Source organism: Argopecten irradians, chromosome 7 (genome assembly GCF_041381155.1).
Source record: "Argopecten irradians isolate NY chromosome 7, Ai_NY, whole genome shotgun sequence".
Taxonomy (NCBI): domain Eukaryota; kingdom Metazoa; phylum Mollusca; class Bivalvia; order Pectinida; family Pectinidae; genus Argopecten; species Argopecten irradians.
In genome coordinates, this window is record NC_091140.1 from 42754072 (window position 1) to 42774306 (window position 20235).

Consider the following 20235-nt stretch of genomic DNA (forward strand, 5'->3'; position numbering starts at 1 on the left):
GAGGCTGTTCAAGTGGATAAACTTCTAACACCAATTACTAAACTTGATTTGATATCAGGAACGTTGCTATGTGATTTACACTGACAAAGCAAGACAATATCGACCCTCACAGCCGTCGAGGTCTATAAAGCAAAACTTTCGGCTTTGTTACTGAATGTTCAGTATGGTAGTAGTTTATTTTTGTTTCGATCAAAGTGTAGCTCCATTGTATACGTTAAATTTCCTTTTTTCCTTCAACAGAAATATTGTCCAGAAACTCTAATCCGACTTTATATCCAGGCTTTATGAGCAATCAGTTCCCATATTGTACAGTTAATTCAGCTATTTCATCACTCCATCAGTTTCCTTTTGGTGTCTGTTCATTTTTTATTGCATTTTTTGAAAGTTTAACTTTTATTGGTAATTTTTACACCCAATGCCTTCCTAATTCAATCTTTACCTTTGTAGTATGTATTCCATTTAAAGTGATTTAATTAACAGTAGTGTCGCCATTTTATGTTATACAATTTATTTATCAACATTTTTTTCATAGAAATTGAAAAAAAAAAGTTTTATCAATTTTGAGAATAAAACATTATAAAATACTAACATTTTAGGTTAGATTGGTGGATAAACTTCAAAATCATCTTTTTCATACCTGTTATGATTTGTCAACAATTTATTGATACAGATATCAAAAACAATAAACTTCATTTCAAACTTGAAATGAAACATCAAAAGAAATCAAAATGGTGTAAATAGACATGATATAAAAACATGGAAAGAAAAGTAAAGTAAACAAAAAACGTTTTCACTTGGGCATTTATAAATGATTTACAGGTAAAAGTAAATATTTGTTAAGATCAGGGAATACATTGAACAAATATGTATGTAAGTGAAATCAATGAGGTGGAACAGGTCTACAAATTGATTGTCACGGCTCAACCCTGTCCGAGTAATGTCGATTTGCTTTGGGGTACAAGAAAACAGATATAAAGATTAGTCAACTGTCTAAAGAGGATTAAAATGGGCTCGGATCCCTTCAAGGAATGATGTACAAATATCATGACATCTTGTTTGGACAAATTTGTAAAAAATGCTTCATCACTTATCTATTGGAGAGGATCATTTGGTTCTATTATTTTTTCATTCTAAACATGATAAAGAGGTTTTAGATATGGAATTAGCCTGATCTTTAGTAACAGGACAGACAAAAATACATACCCTTTGATGACACACATACTTTACCAATATTTCAAACTTTTTTGCCTATAGCATATTTATATAGAGTGACTTTAGCCCATTATTATATTATATTTTTGTTGTAATTTCAAAAATAAGGCTTATGAATATAACATTTCCTGAATAGTAAGTTGTACACATAAAATAAGTATTAAACAAACACATAACAGAATTATATATATCCAATTTCATAATAATTAATTCAATTATGGACCTCTCTTCAGGTCCATATGGTGTTGTGTATACATCACAAGAGAAAAAACAATGCCGTGAGGTCATTACTTTAAATTCTACAAGGGCTATATAACACCATATGGACCGAAACAAAGGTCCTTAATTCTTATTAGACATGTTGTTTCATTAACAAAACCAATCCCTAATGTGCATATTAATCACTGGAAAAGCATTGGTCAAAGAACGGCACCCTGAAGAATGCAGCATATAGGCAATGAAGTTTACAAAGGAATATTGACTCAGTGTTTCTAAAAATGGAAACACAGAGTCAATATGTTATAAATTGAAGGTCATGTGACCATGTATTAGTCAATGAAATAATCTAATATATGCAATTATTAAGAAATGTTTGCTAAAGATCTTTTCTCAACAAATTCTATTTGAGTACATCTATAGGTTCTTATTTTCTTCCACTTATAACCATGAATTTGCAATGATGCAATTTGTTAAATTGTCAAATTTACTTTTGGCGCATGATCAATAAATAAGAGAATAATTTTTGATTCTTCCACGTGTAAATATCAAAATTAAGCATCTTGTCAGATAACCAAAGTTTAAAAGTTATGTTTCAGGAAATCAAATCTGTGATTTATTTCTAGATAAAACCAAAATGAAATTTACAGAATGTAACGTTTCGAAAAGCTTCAGAGATTTACAATCAATATTCCCGTAAACTACAAACAGAATCTAATTTATTTCAGTTTTCCATCTTGAATTGTAATCTGTTTTCATTTCTAAAGAGAACAACCAATATGGAAAATTACAAACTGGTTCTGACAGATGATAATGAAGTAATTCTAGACCATATGGCGCAATAGGAAATGTTCTAATAGAAACTCAACTTAAATATGTCTTTGAACCTTAATGTCGCTATCGAAAAATTGTCATAATCACAAGAGAAACTATAATTAAGGTTACAAATCTGTTACCATTCCAATTCAATCACTTTTATTTAACAATTCAGAATTTTAATTCAACTGATGATGTCATATGAATTAAACATCTATCCTGCTAATTTATTCATTTTTTACTCAAAGCATCATCAAGGAATATTTCATGTTTGATTTTACATGTCAAAAGGCATCAGGACATTTCAATATCAACGAAGATTAATTTTAAGATATGTTACCATGGAAACTATGTCTAATTACAGTATAAATCCATTCTTCCCTGCAATACAACAATGGACTGTCCCAGTCTAAAGAAAGGAAGAGTTCAATGTTGCATTTAGAGTTAGGAATAAAACAATCAAATGTCGTTACAGATATAGAAATATGTTTTCAGGTACAAATTTGATCAATAATATAACAGATTCTGTCATCATAACAGCAGTTCACAGTGGCCATATATAGCGATTATAAACATCTGATTTTGAAAAGAACAAATAACCATTCAATCCTTATGAATAGCGTCTCATCAATGCATCTATCGAGGGTGATCATTGTCTGAGTATACAGTCAGGGATTATTGTATCACATCGGAAATTTGCTTCCAACGCATCCACTAAATTATCTTCAATTACAGAACAACAAAGACCAAGTTTTACTCTTTCTAACTGTTACGAATGTTGATCCTGTTTGACACTTGAATCATTGGGTTTGTTTGTATTTTCTGTTATGTCATTTAAAGGGACATATGTCAGGTTTTAGTGGTTGATAAAAGCCAGAGTTCCTGGAGGAAATCAACAAGCCCACCTTCTTGAGGCCTTGACCTGGTGACCTATTGGGGAGAGCTAGCGGGAAAATGTCTGGAAATGTACAATTTTATAGCTAAAAGGCACCATGGTCAAAAAGGAGGAAGGCTTGTGGAAGAAAAGGTTTGGGAGGGGAGGGGGGAGTGAGGCTGGTGGTAGAATGGCAGACACCTTAACCATTCAGTCCTTGTGCTCTAATGACAGAGTGTGGATGGAGGAGTACTGTGGGGTTGCACTAGTGGTAGAATTTAGAATGTCAGACACCCGAACCGCTGAGCCCCTGTGTTCTAAAGGCAGAGGGTGGACGGAGAAGGGTGGACAGCACGTTAGTGGTAGAATGTTAGACACCCTAACCACTCAGCCACGTTCTGCTCTCTATAATCCAGTTGTCTGATAATACAAATTTGTTCAGTATGACATTTCATATTCATCATTCTAAAGGTTGATAATTATTTTACCAAAAGTGTTATGTAACTATACTGTATAGGATTTTTACACTAAGGTGTGCTTTGATGATTTACATGAATTGCTAAAATCAGAACTAAATCACAAAACCTGGCAATTAAAGTCTGGTCAGAAACCATAATACACAGCAAGACACTTCAAGTCCTGTTTGACTGTTAGAGATTCTGGTGGTAGAAATATTTCATCCTATGACAATGTCATCAATAAACACATCAGGGTTCTGCCAGGCGAGGTTACACAGCAATACGTTAGAGGTTTGTGGGAGGTTGTTAGAGGTTTGTGAGAGGTTTTTACGCGGCCAGCAACAATACCAAACGAAACACATGGCAAATGGATACCGTGGAAATAAAAAATTAATTATCACACAAATGGAGAAGTTTTTCATCACAAATGTAGCAAAAGTCAATACCAGTGTTGGCTGTCTATTACCCAAGGGACGGATGATTACTAGATGCGTTAATGAATTGATGACACTAGACGATACAGAATATCGAGACGAAACTCCGAAGTTTCTGGCCGAATTATAAAATCGGTGTCGAATTCACACATGCAGCGTCCCCTTGTGAGCTTTAAAGTGTGCATGTCCATCGAGGTCAGTACATATATGTGAAAAACTAAGTAATAAATTAAAAAATTGGGAGGAAAAAAATGTTTTCATTTGAAAAATAGTTGTCAACTTGCTGACGAAAATCTTGCATCACTCAGAAAAGACGATACATTTTGAAAACAAACAAAAAATGGTATTATTGGTTACAAAGTTGAGATGGTAACCATGACAACAGTTTCTGTAAATAAAGTGAAATTGTAATTTGGACACATTTAAACCAAATGTTCTGTTTAATAGCAGTGTCTCTTGACAAACAAATATTCAGGGTTAATTATGATGAAAAAAAACCCACAAAGTAATCACATGGAATACTATCTAGTATTTTTGGCAAATTAGTTTCCATGGTAACGCAGTAAAAAGACTGAATTTACTATAAAAAGATGCATATATGAAAGGTATTTTAGTTAAAGTATGCATGTCCATCGAGGTCAGAAATGTACAACTTGGAAATAAATCCAGCATAAAGCTAGAAACTTGGCCTGAACCAGGGACAGCATGGACTAGCGTCTGGGGAGGCATCAATATCTGATGTATATGAGCTCATTACTGAATTGTCTCCCCTAGTGACAGCTTTACGACTTATTGCAAGGTGATCATCTACAGATTATATCTGTCACAAATCTATTGGTAACTGGACATTCTGTCCGATTATTGCAGTCGAGGGCATGATGAAATATTGGATCTTTGGTGTGTGTGTCCAAAACACTAGATTATTTCAATCAGCAAATTCTGAATAAGAGAAGAAAAAAAATTTTCTAACCCTATACCTTTATTAGAATATTTTCAGTTGAAACTTAGACTTGTTATATAATCGTAGCTGTCAATGAATTGAAGCTTTATGATGATGGATAAATTGCAGCCGATGTATCAAAACACTTAGAATAAAATGCTTTCAAATACAATCTGGAGCGATAATTGTAATTTTAACAAATTGTATTTCAAAATTGAATCCAATTATGACTATCACATTTACTGCATTTAACAGAATAACAGGAACTCAAAGGATGTAATGTTTAAATGAAGTAATGATGTGATGTGCACAGTTAAGGTGTCTTGCAGGGTTCTTCCCTTAGCCCTCCACTTTTGATTATGAATTGGAGTCGCTCCACATGGATGAGAGCAATTACCATGTACTGGCTGCAGGATTTTTTTTGTTTCTTCTGGAAACTTTGGCTTTCCTCCACTACCCAAATTTGACAAATCCTTGAGCAGTATTATAATGTTAAACATAACCTGGAACTGTCGCCCATATGGCCAACTTAAAGCCAACTCACTGATTTGTAACAAAGGGGCATAACTCTGAGAAAAGTTGAATGTCATCTTGTATATGTTAAACAGAAGGCAAATTCATCAGTTCCCCAACAACCTGACAAGCTATAATTTCTAATTCATTAAGTCTGGCGAGGAGAATGTTACAGTTACTCAAATAATGTGAGACTGCAAGCTCAATATAACATCTGATTCAATTGGCTATATCCTTCTATCACATATCTTAACACAGTTTTTGATTGGTACATATATTGTTCTTCTTTAATTCTGTTCTAATAAGATTTTGAAGCACTTCATTTAATATGCTACCAACATTCATCTTATTGTTTCAATTGTCAAAGAAAGATCACTTACTGGTAATTGATTCGCTGAAGTTTCACTTAAAGGGTCAAAAAATGATTTTAATGAATGAAGAGCACAAGTAACATTTTTGAAGGAAATAATTATTGGAAACTAAAAAGTTGTATAATCAACAAATTTTGTGTCTTAAACCCACAACATTAACTTCAAAATGAACAAAGAATTGGGAGAAAGGAACAGCTATATAATATTCGAAACAAATTTTGAACATCTGTCTTTTATCAATATATCAACTTTTTTTTATCTTTTTAAGAGCTAACAACTAGTTTTTAATTTGATTGTTCAAGACTTAATTCTTTCTTGTTTTTTTTACAGGTAATGAAAATACAAATAAAAGGTTACAGGTTTTTCACACAAGAGAATTGGTTTTCACACTTTAGATCTATTACATACCAAATTACCATAAACCTAAAAGTTACAGCTAAGAAAAGACTGATGTATTGGTTAATCTTAAAGTAATCAAAAGAGTTTGACATTTCAACCAAAGGTAAGAAAATTGCCTTTGAAATTTGATTTTAGAATACTTATTTTGCAGATCTTATTAGTTACAATAAAAATTAGTACATGCAGCTAAAGACTATTCAAGATATCTCCTTAATTTGATAATTAGATCCATTTTACTGCTTCCAAAATGTCTTTAAAACTTAAAACTTCACTCTCAAACAACACAATATTTGGAAAATAACCTAAAATAGAAAGCAGAATTTACCTGTTTAAAATCAATACAATAAAACATTTGTTCATACCTGAAACACAGGTGTTTTGACCAGAGTTCACAGGTGTAAAAATCGTAAAATCCACTGACTCATGTGTGTCGCTGACCAAACTCAATTGAAATAAATCCCAAGAATAAGTTTGAATGTTAAAACATTGTAAAAGTTAAACTTCCACATTTTGATACGCAAACATGCAGACGTCTCAGAAAGTTTGTACCACTGTTTAGACAAGAATGGAGTGACGCACCCGAGTAGTGAGGGCATCCCCAAGAAAATTTTGCTTGTTAATGAGGCTCGGGGACTTATCCAGGTAAAACATAGCTGAAGTACAGGTATAGTGTATCTCACGCGAAGATCAAATCCGCAGTCAACCACCCGTGTTAGATCGGTATGAAATATCATCTCTATATCAGACTGGGTTTGAACTTTAATTAAACGGCAGGGTCAGTCTCGTTATAGATATATTGAGGCCATCAGGGAGGTTAATTAATTAATTAAATAATAATAATTAATTATACAATCAAGGATTTCTTTTTTTTAAAGTTTGATATACACTATTAGGAATATATATACATTTAAGCAACAGAAAAATGCTAAATGTTTTAATTGCATGCTAGCTATTACTTGAATTTAATTATTTTTAATTTTTTTTGCCAATAAATTTTATAAATAATGCAGAAATTAAGGAATTTCTTTTACGTTTTTGGATGAAGGGAGAAAACATTGTCTTGCAATGAAGACAGCTTGATTTAAACCTTATTAAATAATGAAATGAATAAAGCTAATTTTGTAACTTAATTGTTGGAGTTAAAATAATGTTTTGAGTATCGTTTGCTGTTTACGGCTGCGACCCCCGTTCCCCGGGCCTCGTTCCCCATTCATCCGTTTCGGAAGTGTACACCTGCTATGATTAGAATTACGTACAGGTAGACATTGTAAAGGCCCGATCGGTATCTCACAGGTAGATTGTCTGACTCTCGCGGATATCTGACAAAACATCTGATACGTGTAAACGTTTCTTTGAAATCCGAGTCCGATACAAGCTGCCCCAGCATGATAGGGCATTCGCATGGGTGTTCAACATAATAGAGACGGCAAATGATTATCTCATCTTTCTGATTGGACGATGTCCTAAGACAGTTATTGACCCCAGAGCGATCTTACCAATTGTTTTGACTTTAAATTAGTAATACGAACGAGATCGGACATCCCCGACGTCCCAAAACAATTGCTCTATTTTTCTACTATTAGCCATCAGCTGATAATGTCAAAATCTTTATTTATCTAGATGCCTTGTTTGTGAGTCACAAACAAAAACACAACTTAATTGTTTTTCTCTCTCATGTGATCAATTCTACTTTTCTTTGTCTTTTGTAATTTTGAACAATTAAGAAGTTTGAATAATTTGAATTTTTCTCATAAAAATTTAAAATACAGTATTGATTCAATTATTGTAACAATTTATACATTTATTTGGCTAAATTAATTAAAATATTGTTAATCAAAATATTAAATTGCTGTTGATAAAACTAATAATTATCAATTAAAATACAACATTTTCTTTTTTCATCTTAGTTATACCACTTCCCCCACCCCCCAGAAATGAATACAAAGTACTTCTCATCCATAGGGGTAAATTAATTATGTGAAATTTTCCTTAAAATCTAATTAAGAAAAAATAGATCACCTTTGAGGACCGCATTGCTTCTTCTTCTTAAATACACCTGGTCATTAATCTCTTATCAAGTACAGATCAATATAACAACTTAAAACAGTTGTTTGAAAACTTGTTAGCTTAAAACAAAAACGTCAACCACTTCAAATGAATAATATAACCTCATCAATATCATCAGTTCTTAATCAAATGTATGACTTGTATATATAATTCATGAAAAAATAAAAACATGAATAGCAATGAAATGCTGAATCTATTGAGGATATGCCAATTTGCAATGTTTGATAAATCATCATCAAGCTAACAATAATTTGAACAGCTGCCCTAATTAAGACTGCATGTACTCAGTTGTTCAAAGTAGACTCAGCTTGAATTTTACAAAATTTCATTTACAAAAAAGTAATATTTCAGCAATAGAATTTTAAAGAAAATGAAATACTTCACTTACATATTTTTTTCTTCCAATTATGACCTAATATAAAAAGTTTTAGGAATAAACATTAATTTTGAGCTATTAAGTTAACAGCATTGAATGTTTATTTCTCATTTTCTGAAAAGCTAACCAATATTTGGGCACCAGAATTCTTGTGCTGCCTTGTAAGGGACCCCAAGGGAGTGATAAAGGGCAGGCTCCCAAAGGACCCGGTGGATGCCTGGGGTGTTCATTAAAGAAAATGAATTATTGATTTTTTTATAAAGTATCAAGATGGTGAACTGGCCTTTTGACAAGTTAGTGTGAGGTTTATAAACGCATTAGAGATCCTGGCTGGTGTTGACTCTGTAGCCTAAAGCTTTAACAACACCAGCAAACTACAGATGGAGGAAAGGCCCATCAACATGAATTAGCATAAACAATGACCACAGTCATAGCTACACACTCTACTGACCACAACTGACCCAGACTATCAGCAGGACATCTAAACCTTTCTCCAGGTCACATGACCATCAAACAATAATCAAACTCCAACTACATGCAACTTGGCTCCTTATCTGACTTCCTGTATCTTTTTGATGTTTGACATGCATGGGTACATGTGTGTATACCCATGCAAGATGCAAGCCTTTGGATGAACAAGACTTAACAGAGACAAGGTAATTAATTAGGCCTGTGGCGAAGGACTCTTGGAGTACCAGTTGAGTGTTCGAGCAGGCAGCAGGTGGCAAAGAGATAAAACACCCTCTCAAAATCACGTGGAAATGAAAAACACCTTTTAACAATTATGATAAATGTTTTGATATTCCCCACACCTTCCAAGAATCTTCAAAACCACTTGACATACAAACTTTCATTTTCATTTTAGAAACAGCAAGAAATTGAAAATGTTCCAAACCATGAAAGTCTGATGTTTTACACTTTGTTATCAATTCTTTTGTTTGAAATGTTTGCCCTATCAATATCTATTGTCATTAAGGAATTATGTGCCAGGCTTTGGCAGTGGAAGAAAGCCAAAGTTCCTGGAGATGAACTACCAACCTACCGCCATACCTCAGGTGACTATATACTCATGCCATTCTGGCCTCTGGAAATTTCCAATATAGAGGTTTTTACTGATAGATGGTCAGGTTTACCCTGGTATAATATCAGAAACCTGAACCATGAGCTCCTGCAGCTCTTTCTAAAGGCAGGGTCTAAAATGTAATTGCCATATTCAATTCAATAAACCCCCACATCCCTTTAAGTGTCCCTCCTCTTCACCAGAGGCCTCAATGTCACTTCCTCGAATTAAATGCAGACTGAAAATATGAAAACTGTGTAGTTTTTCTTATTTGACTTTTTGCAAATTGACTAATGACTTTCTCCTTGCTATCATTTTGTGAAATATTAGCCTAATTCTGGTTCTATTAAGCACCCCTTCATTTTTCTCCCCTCAATTATTTCAACCATCTTTGGCACTTATTGGGCTGATACGGTATACAAATTATATACACAGTACGAAACAGTCACTGCATTGTATAATTTGGTTAAATGTATTTCTTCTATCAATTTACAAATGCCCTTCGATATATAGCCTGAATCGATGACATATATATGCAAATGTTATTCAGAAAACAATACATCTGGTAAAGCATATTACAGCTGAAACAGCAAATGCAATATGAAATTTGGTAAAATGTGTTTCTCCTATTAGTTTACAAATGTCTTAACAAAATCACGAAAACGATACGTCCGTTTCCATTTTTCAACCCAATCAAGTTAAAAAGCAATTTCTTTCTTGGTAACAGCATTTTCACTGCAAGAATTCGAAACGATGTTAACCCAATATTTCAATTAGGACAGATATTTAGCTCTGGGCAGTAATTTAAAGTCCATCATCAAAATGAAGATATGTTTTCATAAAATATCTAATTAAATAAATTTTATTTCCAAATGTTACATATCCTAGTAGCAGTCTTTTACCAACTTTAAAGAAAATCGAAGCCATGCAATCAGAATGAATATAATTCAATTCAATCACCGCGAATGAAACTTCTGGAATCTAGTCAAATGTACATGTCAAGCCCACGGGTCCAGCCAAGAGCTTAACAACACAGCTGGACGGCAAAGTTAATTCTTATGTGGTTCAATTATCCGTAAACGAAACACAGGCATATTTCTTAGATTTCATAGCACACACATTCTGCCAACTCTATTTGTGTAATGTGTTGGTACCAGCCAGATCAAGGTCCCATACTGCGCTTGAGGGTTCGAGTCTATCATAATGGTACTAGGGGCGCTGTTACCACGGCGACTTAAGTAATAGTAGTCATATATACAGCCAAATCTCTTAAACTGCATCTGCCTAAAAACTAACCTTGAAGAAATGATCTACCAACAAGCAGAGATGACATTGATAACTTACAAAGGACATCAGTGATTTATTTTCTTAAAACACTTTCATAAGATAAAACGGGATGAAAAAAGAACGTTATAAGTGAATAATGTCATTGACATAAAGATATACGATATGATAGCCCCTGATGTTTTTACACGAAATCTATAAACAATCACTTTAAATCAATAATATATTCAGTTGTACATTTCACGGGTTGTAATTTTGACATTAACAAAATGGAAACCGCTAACAGCAAATAATTTTTTGTCCGAGTCGTGAAAAAATATGTGTGAAAGTTTTATTTCAGTTATTTACACTATAGTTCAGAGGTAATGCTATATATCTTAACTTAAAGGGATACATATTCTATTTAAATCATCTTTGATGGCATCTATGACACTATAAAAATCAACCCCTGGATGGAAAAAGGCTCCTCTGGCAATACAAACGAAAATGTTCTTATCGGAGCTTCGTAAAAATTAAATATGTCCGTATTAGGAACAAGGAAGCACGCAAGCATCCCTATCGCTACAGGAGAGTGGATTATCATTTTAACGAAGAACTGATTCCATCTTGTAGCAAATTTGAAATTCAAAAATGCACTCATCTCCGTAAAACTTGGAATTTGATAACTAATGACGATCGTCTTGTGCCATGTAACTAGCTTTAGCAGGTGGGGGACTTCAACATCTTTAACAGCACAAAGATACAGATTGGCGGGGAATCCAGTTATAAAAAACAAGATCATCGAATAAAGACTCAATATTTCATCTTTATCTGTAACAAGGAAATAATTGGAGAGAACTAGTGACCAATTAAGTCCTCAGATGGTTGAGTTTGATTTTTAACTGATGCAATTTAGAAAAGTTAATGGGTGCAATATAGCTGATGAAGCAAAGAGAATGATGAAAAGCTTGATCGATTTAAGTAATGGACGGTCTTGAGTCAACTTAAGCTACATGTGTAAAGTGTTAACAAAAAAAAACCAAAAAAATCTCATTTGAAGAAGTTTAACTTATTTATCGTATATATCTTTTATATAATGACATATACCAAATAGAATTAAACTATCATTATCACATTCAGGTATTCATTTATTAAAACGAAGTTTTTTTCAAATGAGTCCTCCGAGACTTCAGTTTTATGTATCTCCGTATTGATCGTCACATATCCTCTGAAATAACAGCTCCCCCATTTCAATAACCGTGTAACGCTGTAAGACAATCTAATGATACTGATACTAGCAGTAAACGTTCTTACTGCTTTCGTTATTAACTGGCAGGTCTCTGGAGGTCAACTTTAGAAACTAAGAGGACATTTTGTCGCTTCAATTTATATCAAAAGGACTGTTAGATTCTGTTAGAAACGACGACAATCATGTGGCGTCTGATGCCTTCTACATTTTTACAAGAAGAAGTCACCTGTGTGTTGATAATTGGCTTTACAGGACCCGAATGGCTCATTGTCTTAAGCAAATGGCTGGATGACATTTCAGACAATCTCTTTTATTTCTTATTGAATCAAATTGAATGTTTTGGGCATTTAACGGCATAACAGCCAGTACCTCGTAACTGCCACATCACGGTGCCACAAAGGACTTGATATGAACGTTAGACATCTGACTAACAAACACAGTCAGGAAAAATGTGGCCTTAATGGTGATGTTTTCGATGTAAATAATTATTCATCAATGCTAGAACGTTTTGTTATTAACTGTGTGTCTGACAACTTCTACAACAATGACATGTCTTCAAAAAACAAAGATGGTGGCCACTAGGTTAATGTTATAAGGCTGGTTGCCCACAAATAAGACCCCCCTGCTCCAACTTCAACGCTTTTGACCTTTATTTCTTCTCTGGATGGGTGGGTAGGGAGGTCTTATTTGCAGTGCATTCCAACAAACATTAATGTGTATAATTTAGTGTAAAATTAAGTAAAATCAGCAAACTGAAGGATTACTTCCCCTTTAATGGTTTCAGAGTAAGGTATAACACCAATCATCACCTGGACATATCACTCCACTGCACGTTTTCAACATTTAACTTACAAATACTACCATCATAATTCTTCGATGTTTTAAACATAAGCAGCCTTGAGAAAACGATGATTGAAATAGATTTGTACTTAATATAAAACCTTTTCGATCTATATTAAGCAATGCTTCTTGACCTTCTAAATTTATGATCTGTACATCTGTAAATTATAATTGTGCAATACTCATTGAAAAAAATCCTAAACTTGAGCATGTTCAGTTATTACACCTATATATACACTAAAGATGCACTAAACATTTGATCTTGAGGTCAAGGTCATTTATATCCAGAAGCATTGCTTAGTCTGCATGTCATATTTATGAGATACAAGTATTCCCCCAGTAATTAAGATAATATAGCCGACACAATAATTAGAAGATTATTATTTAATTAAAGAAAAAGAATAATTACTCAAATACATCATATCTTTTTATTGGAACAGAAGACTTAAGGTAATTTTTGATAGGAAAAAATTGAAGAAGGTCAAATCATTCAATAAGTCACTTCTGATACTTTGGATTATATTTTGACAACTTTGTTTATGTTTACAAACGAGATATTTGCAAGTCATAGAAATACTTCTAATAGTTGAACATTTAAAAACTGGAGCAGTTTATTGACATTAAATATCTGATTGATTTTCGATCAATAAATCAAAACTGAAGTTTTCAGTCCATTAGTGCTCATAAAAAGCAAGCAAACTGGACGAACTTACATATATACACTAGTGAACATTAATGTGCTTTGATGATTTGGTCCATTGAGGACACCGGCTTTTAAAGGTAATTATGATGATATTGTTAACCTTTTTTCTTTTAAAGTTTTGAAATAGTCCATCTGACGTTTAGTTTTGAAATATTATATCTTGATGGCATGAAAAACGTACATGTTTAGACTGATACGTTTCACAAACGGTAATGTTATTTTTTAAAGATTCAATAAAGCGACATCAGAAAATTATTTAACATAGACAACAAACATGTCAACAACAAACACAAAAAGATTTAAGACCTACAAAGTTTTGTCTGTTAATTTTTATCACAACTAATCTAGTCTGGTGCTGACCACCCCAAATCTTACACCCCGATTGAGATCTTCCTGTCCATTTAACAGGCAAATGTAAGATTCTATTAGACTTATCATATTGCAAACAAAAGCAAATCAATACTATTGCAGTATTTACAAGATTCCAGCAACTTTTATTGTCTAAAAATGAAAATGTGGCAATTTTGTAAGTTTTAAAATACAATTACAGTTTATGATAATTTAACTGCTATACATAATCCACTTAGTGGTATGTTGATTAGATGGAGATAAGTAAATTGAAATTGGAAGCTTTCAATCACCGAATTTTAAGGATCAACTAATTTGATGACTACAGTGGTGAGTTGTAAAGGGATTCTCAGTTTGTTTGGTATAAACATCCTATTCAAAGTAAGGGTCATTTAAGAATATATTAGGCTCAGGAAGTGGAGTTCTCATAGAAAAACCACCGACCAGTAGTCAGTATTTTGCAAGTGCCCCGTGTGGGTTTTGAACTCATGACTCAGAGATGGAGGGTTTGTGATAATATGTTAGGACAATTTCTAAACCACTTAGCAATTGACCACCAGGACTAGTAACTGCTGGGAATGATTTGGATAAAATTTGAAATATATTTTTTAGTAGCAATGGCAATCGATTTGACTGTCTGAAGAATGTGTACTCAGAAGAAAAGCTCTCATGATAATTAATATTCGTTAATTGGTCATCAGAATATCACATGTCTTAAAACATGGTCATAAATATGCTCTGCTCAGAATTGTTCTAATAGATAATCACCATATAAGGTAATGGTCAACATGGGTCAAGCTCCAGTAACAAAGGATTGAAGTGTTATATCTTGTCAAGGTGGGATAATATCGCTGACCATTTCATGCCCTGTCCACATTCTTATGACCCCTGGTCAGGCAAAGTGGACATGCGATGCCAACTCATTAGCATGTTGATTGTAAATGGTGAGCATGCATAAGCCGGTCAGTAAAATCCATATAATTACTCTGTCCACCTGCACAATGCACTGGTCAAGCAAGGTCGAAAAGCCTGGTTAGCTTAATACATGTTATAAATTCATATTTATATACCATAATTATTGTAATATGTTTTGAAAACATCTTTAATTTTTTTATTCTGAAAAAGTGAAACTTCAAGATATTTATTCAAATATAGACATACTTTGAATAACAAAATACTGATATATAATCTACAGAAACTTTTTCAATTTCAGATTGTTAAGCTGACATAGGTATATCTACGTTACCGATGGTACTTCATGTGAAGATGTATGAATTTTTTTCATGCCAGATCTGTCTTGCTAAGTCATAATTAAGCCCTATTAAACAGTATTTTGGTGAAGGCCTTTTTAATCTTGTGATGTAGTGGAGAACTAAAATTAGTCTCCCAGGAAATCTAGCTCATCAGAAAGTGTTTTAACAATGTTCAGGCCAAGCTAAAAATAATATACATTTCCTGTAGCTATTCAATTTCTGTATAAGGTTACATAGTGGCAGAATGGTTAAGGTGTCTGATATTCTATTTCTATATCTCTTGGTCTTAAGTCTCTGGACTACTTGAGGCAATATGTAGGTTACAAATTTTCAAAACCATATATGAGTAAAGTACAATTTAATGTTGATTATAATCCGTCCTATCGGTGAATGTGATGTCATATTTTGATTTGGTTTTGTGGCATCACAACCATCGGAATGTGAGACTCATCTTCGGCAAATTGTATTTTATAACTCACATCATTTTGATATCTCAAAACCCCTGTATTGGATGCTGGCTGTACATGTAGATCCATGATTTTTTTCAAGAACTCAGGCTTTTTCCCCACTACAAAGACCTGCATGTTCTTATATAAATGTCCATAAAATTTCAATAGATTATCACTCCATTGAAGAAGTATATATATACATATGTGCCTAACTTACTTTTGCAGAATCAAAAAATCAAAAATTTGATCACCTTTTTTCTTTTTGTAAAAAACAACTATCTATAAATAGGGGAATCACAATGACTTATCTAATGTTCAAACCAGTCTTTATAAATTTTACTCACTGGCTACGAATATGTGGTATACATGTGTGTGAGGTCATTAACAGGTGCTTGTTTAATATTTATTAATTTATGCATCGAAACAACCCTCAATGCTCATTACATGTATACTCACAGCTGAACAGACACAGATACAGAACCATGCATAATCAGGAATTCTAAATGATGTTACAATTGTCCAGAATTCAAAGAAGATTAAGCTGAGAGTTCAAACTCTGACCTTTTAGATGAACCATGAGTATATCATCACTTTGTTGTCATACGACCATCTGACCAATTATGATATTATTTTAATTTTTATGCTGGTAATATTGAATGCATGTCAAGGTCATTCATGCAAATTTACTTGGTAATGTTAATACACAAATTGCTGAGGTCAAGGTTATTCATTTTAGTAAACATGGTTAGTCTTATATCTCAGCATGTTTAACGAGTCCAATATAATGATAAAACGGACTTCTTATTTCATTGTTTGAAATATTTCAACAAATTAGAACCACGAAACCTTAAAAACTTTTTAATTATTTTCTTAAAATAGAAATTTGCCTCAGTATGCCATAGACACAGTAACCTTTTGGTTATTGAGAAGAAGTTGATAACTAGTTTTTATCTTATATAACTTTTATACCCCAAGAGACCAAAAAAAGTCATCTTTTTTCATTTTTATAACATACATTTTCAGACTACATTATTTTGAAATAAAAATATGAAGACATATTTCTTACAACATATGCATGCGCTGATAAAGAAAAAAAAAATGCCTATGGGAAAAATCACAGACTTTGATATTCTTGTCTCAAATTGCTTACCCTTTCATTTTATTACTGTAATAAATCAACTTTTTTTTTCTAAGCAACATTCAATCCTCGGTTGTGAAATTCTCCAACAGATTTACGATAGAACCGCACCTTGGAATGATTGTTTCTGGCTCACAAAATATTATTGGTGCCCCACATGGCTTCAAGTGGGAAGAACAAACACTGGTGCATGTTCATATAGACCAATAAGTACTTAATAGAGCATTCATGATTAGGCTAACAGCCTCTGGTAAACGAAGCGTAACATTTCCACCTCAAAACCGCCTCGTTACACCTGCATCGCCAAGGAGTTCCACTTGAAAGTGACACTTATAAATTCTCAAAAAATGGAGAATTTTGTCAGTTTTGAAAGTCTTGATCTTTTATATTTTAAATTTTGTTTTTAGAGAAACACCACTAAACAGCCTACCATCATGTGATTTTCGAGGATTTTGTAAAAACATATTGACAACTAGAAAGGCCATTTTAGTAGGAGAGTAACATTTGATGTTAACTTATGGAATCTCACATCAAAATCATTAATTAACCCTATACTACCCTTATAGTTATTATCTTATCATAGTTTAAAAGTTTTATTAACTTTCTTGCTTTTTCAGGTTGAATTCTTATCCATTGATTTATATAGTGTATTAAATTGCTTAACTACACCTATACCTAAATGAAACAGGAAATAACACGGAAATCTATGGAAATATTTATGATTAGATTTTAGAGGATAAAATTAAATCTAAACAGATTTTGATAAATTGTTATGATTTTATCAAGCTTTTCTATCATGTTCATATTTTATTTGAAAAATGATATTAAAAGAATTTCTTGTTCAGTACAAGACCAACCAAAGCTATCTCCTGAGTACTTCCAGTCTTTGGTTCTCAACGTTCTCATGCCCAACTATCTCTTATTCCTATCTCTATTTGATGGCAATAATTTAAATATTCAAAGTGAACAATCAATATTTGAACAAAAAAAAATCAACTTAGTGAAGCAACTTGTGATTATTAATGTTTAATTCTAAGACTTGTAACAAACTTCAAAAAACTTGACAGACAATTTTCAAGGAAATTATTCTTGTAATGATGCATCATTAAAATTCAGAGTCGTGCACCAGTGATTTGAAATATAATTCAAACCGATTTGCATCGTGTGCATTGAGCATATCGTACAGATGGGCTGTAAAGTACTCTAACTAGTTACAACTTGAGTTTAACAACTATAAAATACAACAAATGACACCGCACACACGATAAACACATTTCAGAGATCTCGACCATGCAGAAAATCAGCCTTCAATTGCTTATGGCGACTGTCGCATTAAAACCAGAAATCCACAAGCTGAAAGTAAATTTCTTGGACGATAAAATTTGCATGCCTATAAAATCTGCTATAATTTTTCGTTTGCTTTCAGTCAAATATCTACTTTGGACAAGAGATTTTATTACAATTTCTCTTCCCCGTAGAAGATCTATTTACATGTAAATCATCTTCAAGTGAAAACTCAACTCTTTGATCTTGATTTCTGCAGTTTCTTCTGAACACTTAAGCATCTTCAGACCTTTTTTTAACTTTCTCACAAGGTTCTGCACAAGTGATAATATGTACTACAACATACAAATGAAAACAGAGCCTTTTTTGTTTATTTGGCATAGTTTCAATTCGAGTACAATTTACTTTTTAAAATTTTCAACATTTTATGCATTCCTATGAATAGTTATTTTTACATAAACATCCCTTAGTATGTTTCACACCTCCAAAATAGATATTTGAGTTTAATTTTCGAATTAAATCTCTTTCAACATTTAAAGTTTTTCGTAATATCACTTTTTTATCTCGACCTATACACATGTAACCATGGCCACACTTTAGTATCCAATAGTATTTTTTCAACATTTTTTTCTTACAGTACTGTGACTTTAATTTCAAGATTGATTCGATCATCAAACTTTTTTAGAGGTACATGTATATTAATCACAGCTTCGGGATTTCTTTGTGCAAATTTTCATCCACAAAAAATAACTACAATGTGACAGATGATGGTTTCAATTCCACATCTACGTCATCTGATAGATATACGTGTATCAGATGTACTATTAAAGTTAAAATAAAATCATGAAAAATTGAGAACTTAGAAAGTAAAAATCAATCATTCAATATGTTCCCAATCACTTCATATTACTACTGACATTTACTTCAATCCAAAAAAGTTATAAATATGACTATAAATTATAAAAAAAAAACTGCTTTTGCGTTTGGCAGTAAAAAGTACTGGTATGGTATATATATTTTGTGAGCAGACGACAACTTTCAGGACCTCTCAATTGACATTTACCTGTATTACATAACCATGTTAGGTTCCAATTCCGTTTTTCGGTTTTTTCAAAATAAAAGAAAACAATATTTATACAAATGCAATAACATCTTACCTGTTAAAATTTGTCCAACACTTCGTGACAGATAGATGTTAATCAAGTTGATCAGGTCTTAATTTTGTATTAAATCCTCAAATTTGTAAGCCAGGTATACAAATTCACACCTCAGAGAGCTCTACCTGTAGTCCGTGATCATTAATACCTGTCCGTTCTCCGTAACCCCATCTCTCTATTCCCTGTGCTCCCTCACACACAGAAGAGCTCGCACATATCACATGACCATCTCACTTGCTGTCTCTCTTATGCTTCAGACAGGGGCTTGACAGTCTATAGCGCTCTAGCTGCACAAGTCCACTACTGGTATCACAGGCTACAACTTTCACTGTCTGTAAAGCTAAAACTGTGTGACTTATTTCTGCCTCAGATCACTATCACTGAGATCACTATAAACCTGGTATCTATACTTCCCTGATAGGCCTTACTGATATAATATACTGGCTTTCTCTCATGCTGACTTATAAATACAAACTACCCTTTCACTGCTAATTTCAATAGACAAACTTTGGCTGTCATTAGAATGTATGTACATAGTATACTGTCCACATGTAGACAATACTGAGATGCGCAAACTGATATTTATATACATACAGCAATTGTTCACATGTATTAAGCTATTTTAATTTTGATTTTTTTTCTTCTTCAGATTTTGAATTTGAATGTTCTTTTTATAGATGAGTAACTTAACTTAAAAACTTCATTGAAAATTTTTGAAATATCTTTTCATGTGTAAATTCAGTAATAGGGCTGCTTTAGGCTTTAATCCAATAAACATTCAATACAATATTGATAGGTAAATGGGAAACCAATGA

General features: G+C 32.9%; 1 protein-coding gene across 2 annotated transcripts in view; it reads right to left on the reverse strand.

Annotated features, from left to right (window-relative positions):
- Positions 1–19792, reverse strand: part of LOC138328515 (protocadherin beta-17-like) — a 46286-nt gene extending 26494 nt beyond the window's left edge. The window contains exon 1 of one of the 2 annotated variants that reach the window (XM_069275347.1): positions 19421–19792. The gene's annotated coding sequence lies outside the window, so the exon portion shown is untranslated. Of the gene's footprint in view, positions 1–6595; positions 6849–19420 lie in introns of those variants that run through there. The other variant, XM_069275349.1, reaches the window with a different exon arrangement.
- Positions 19793–20235: the final 443 nt, after the last annotated feature.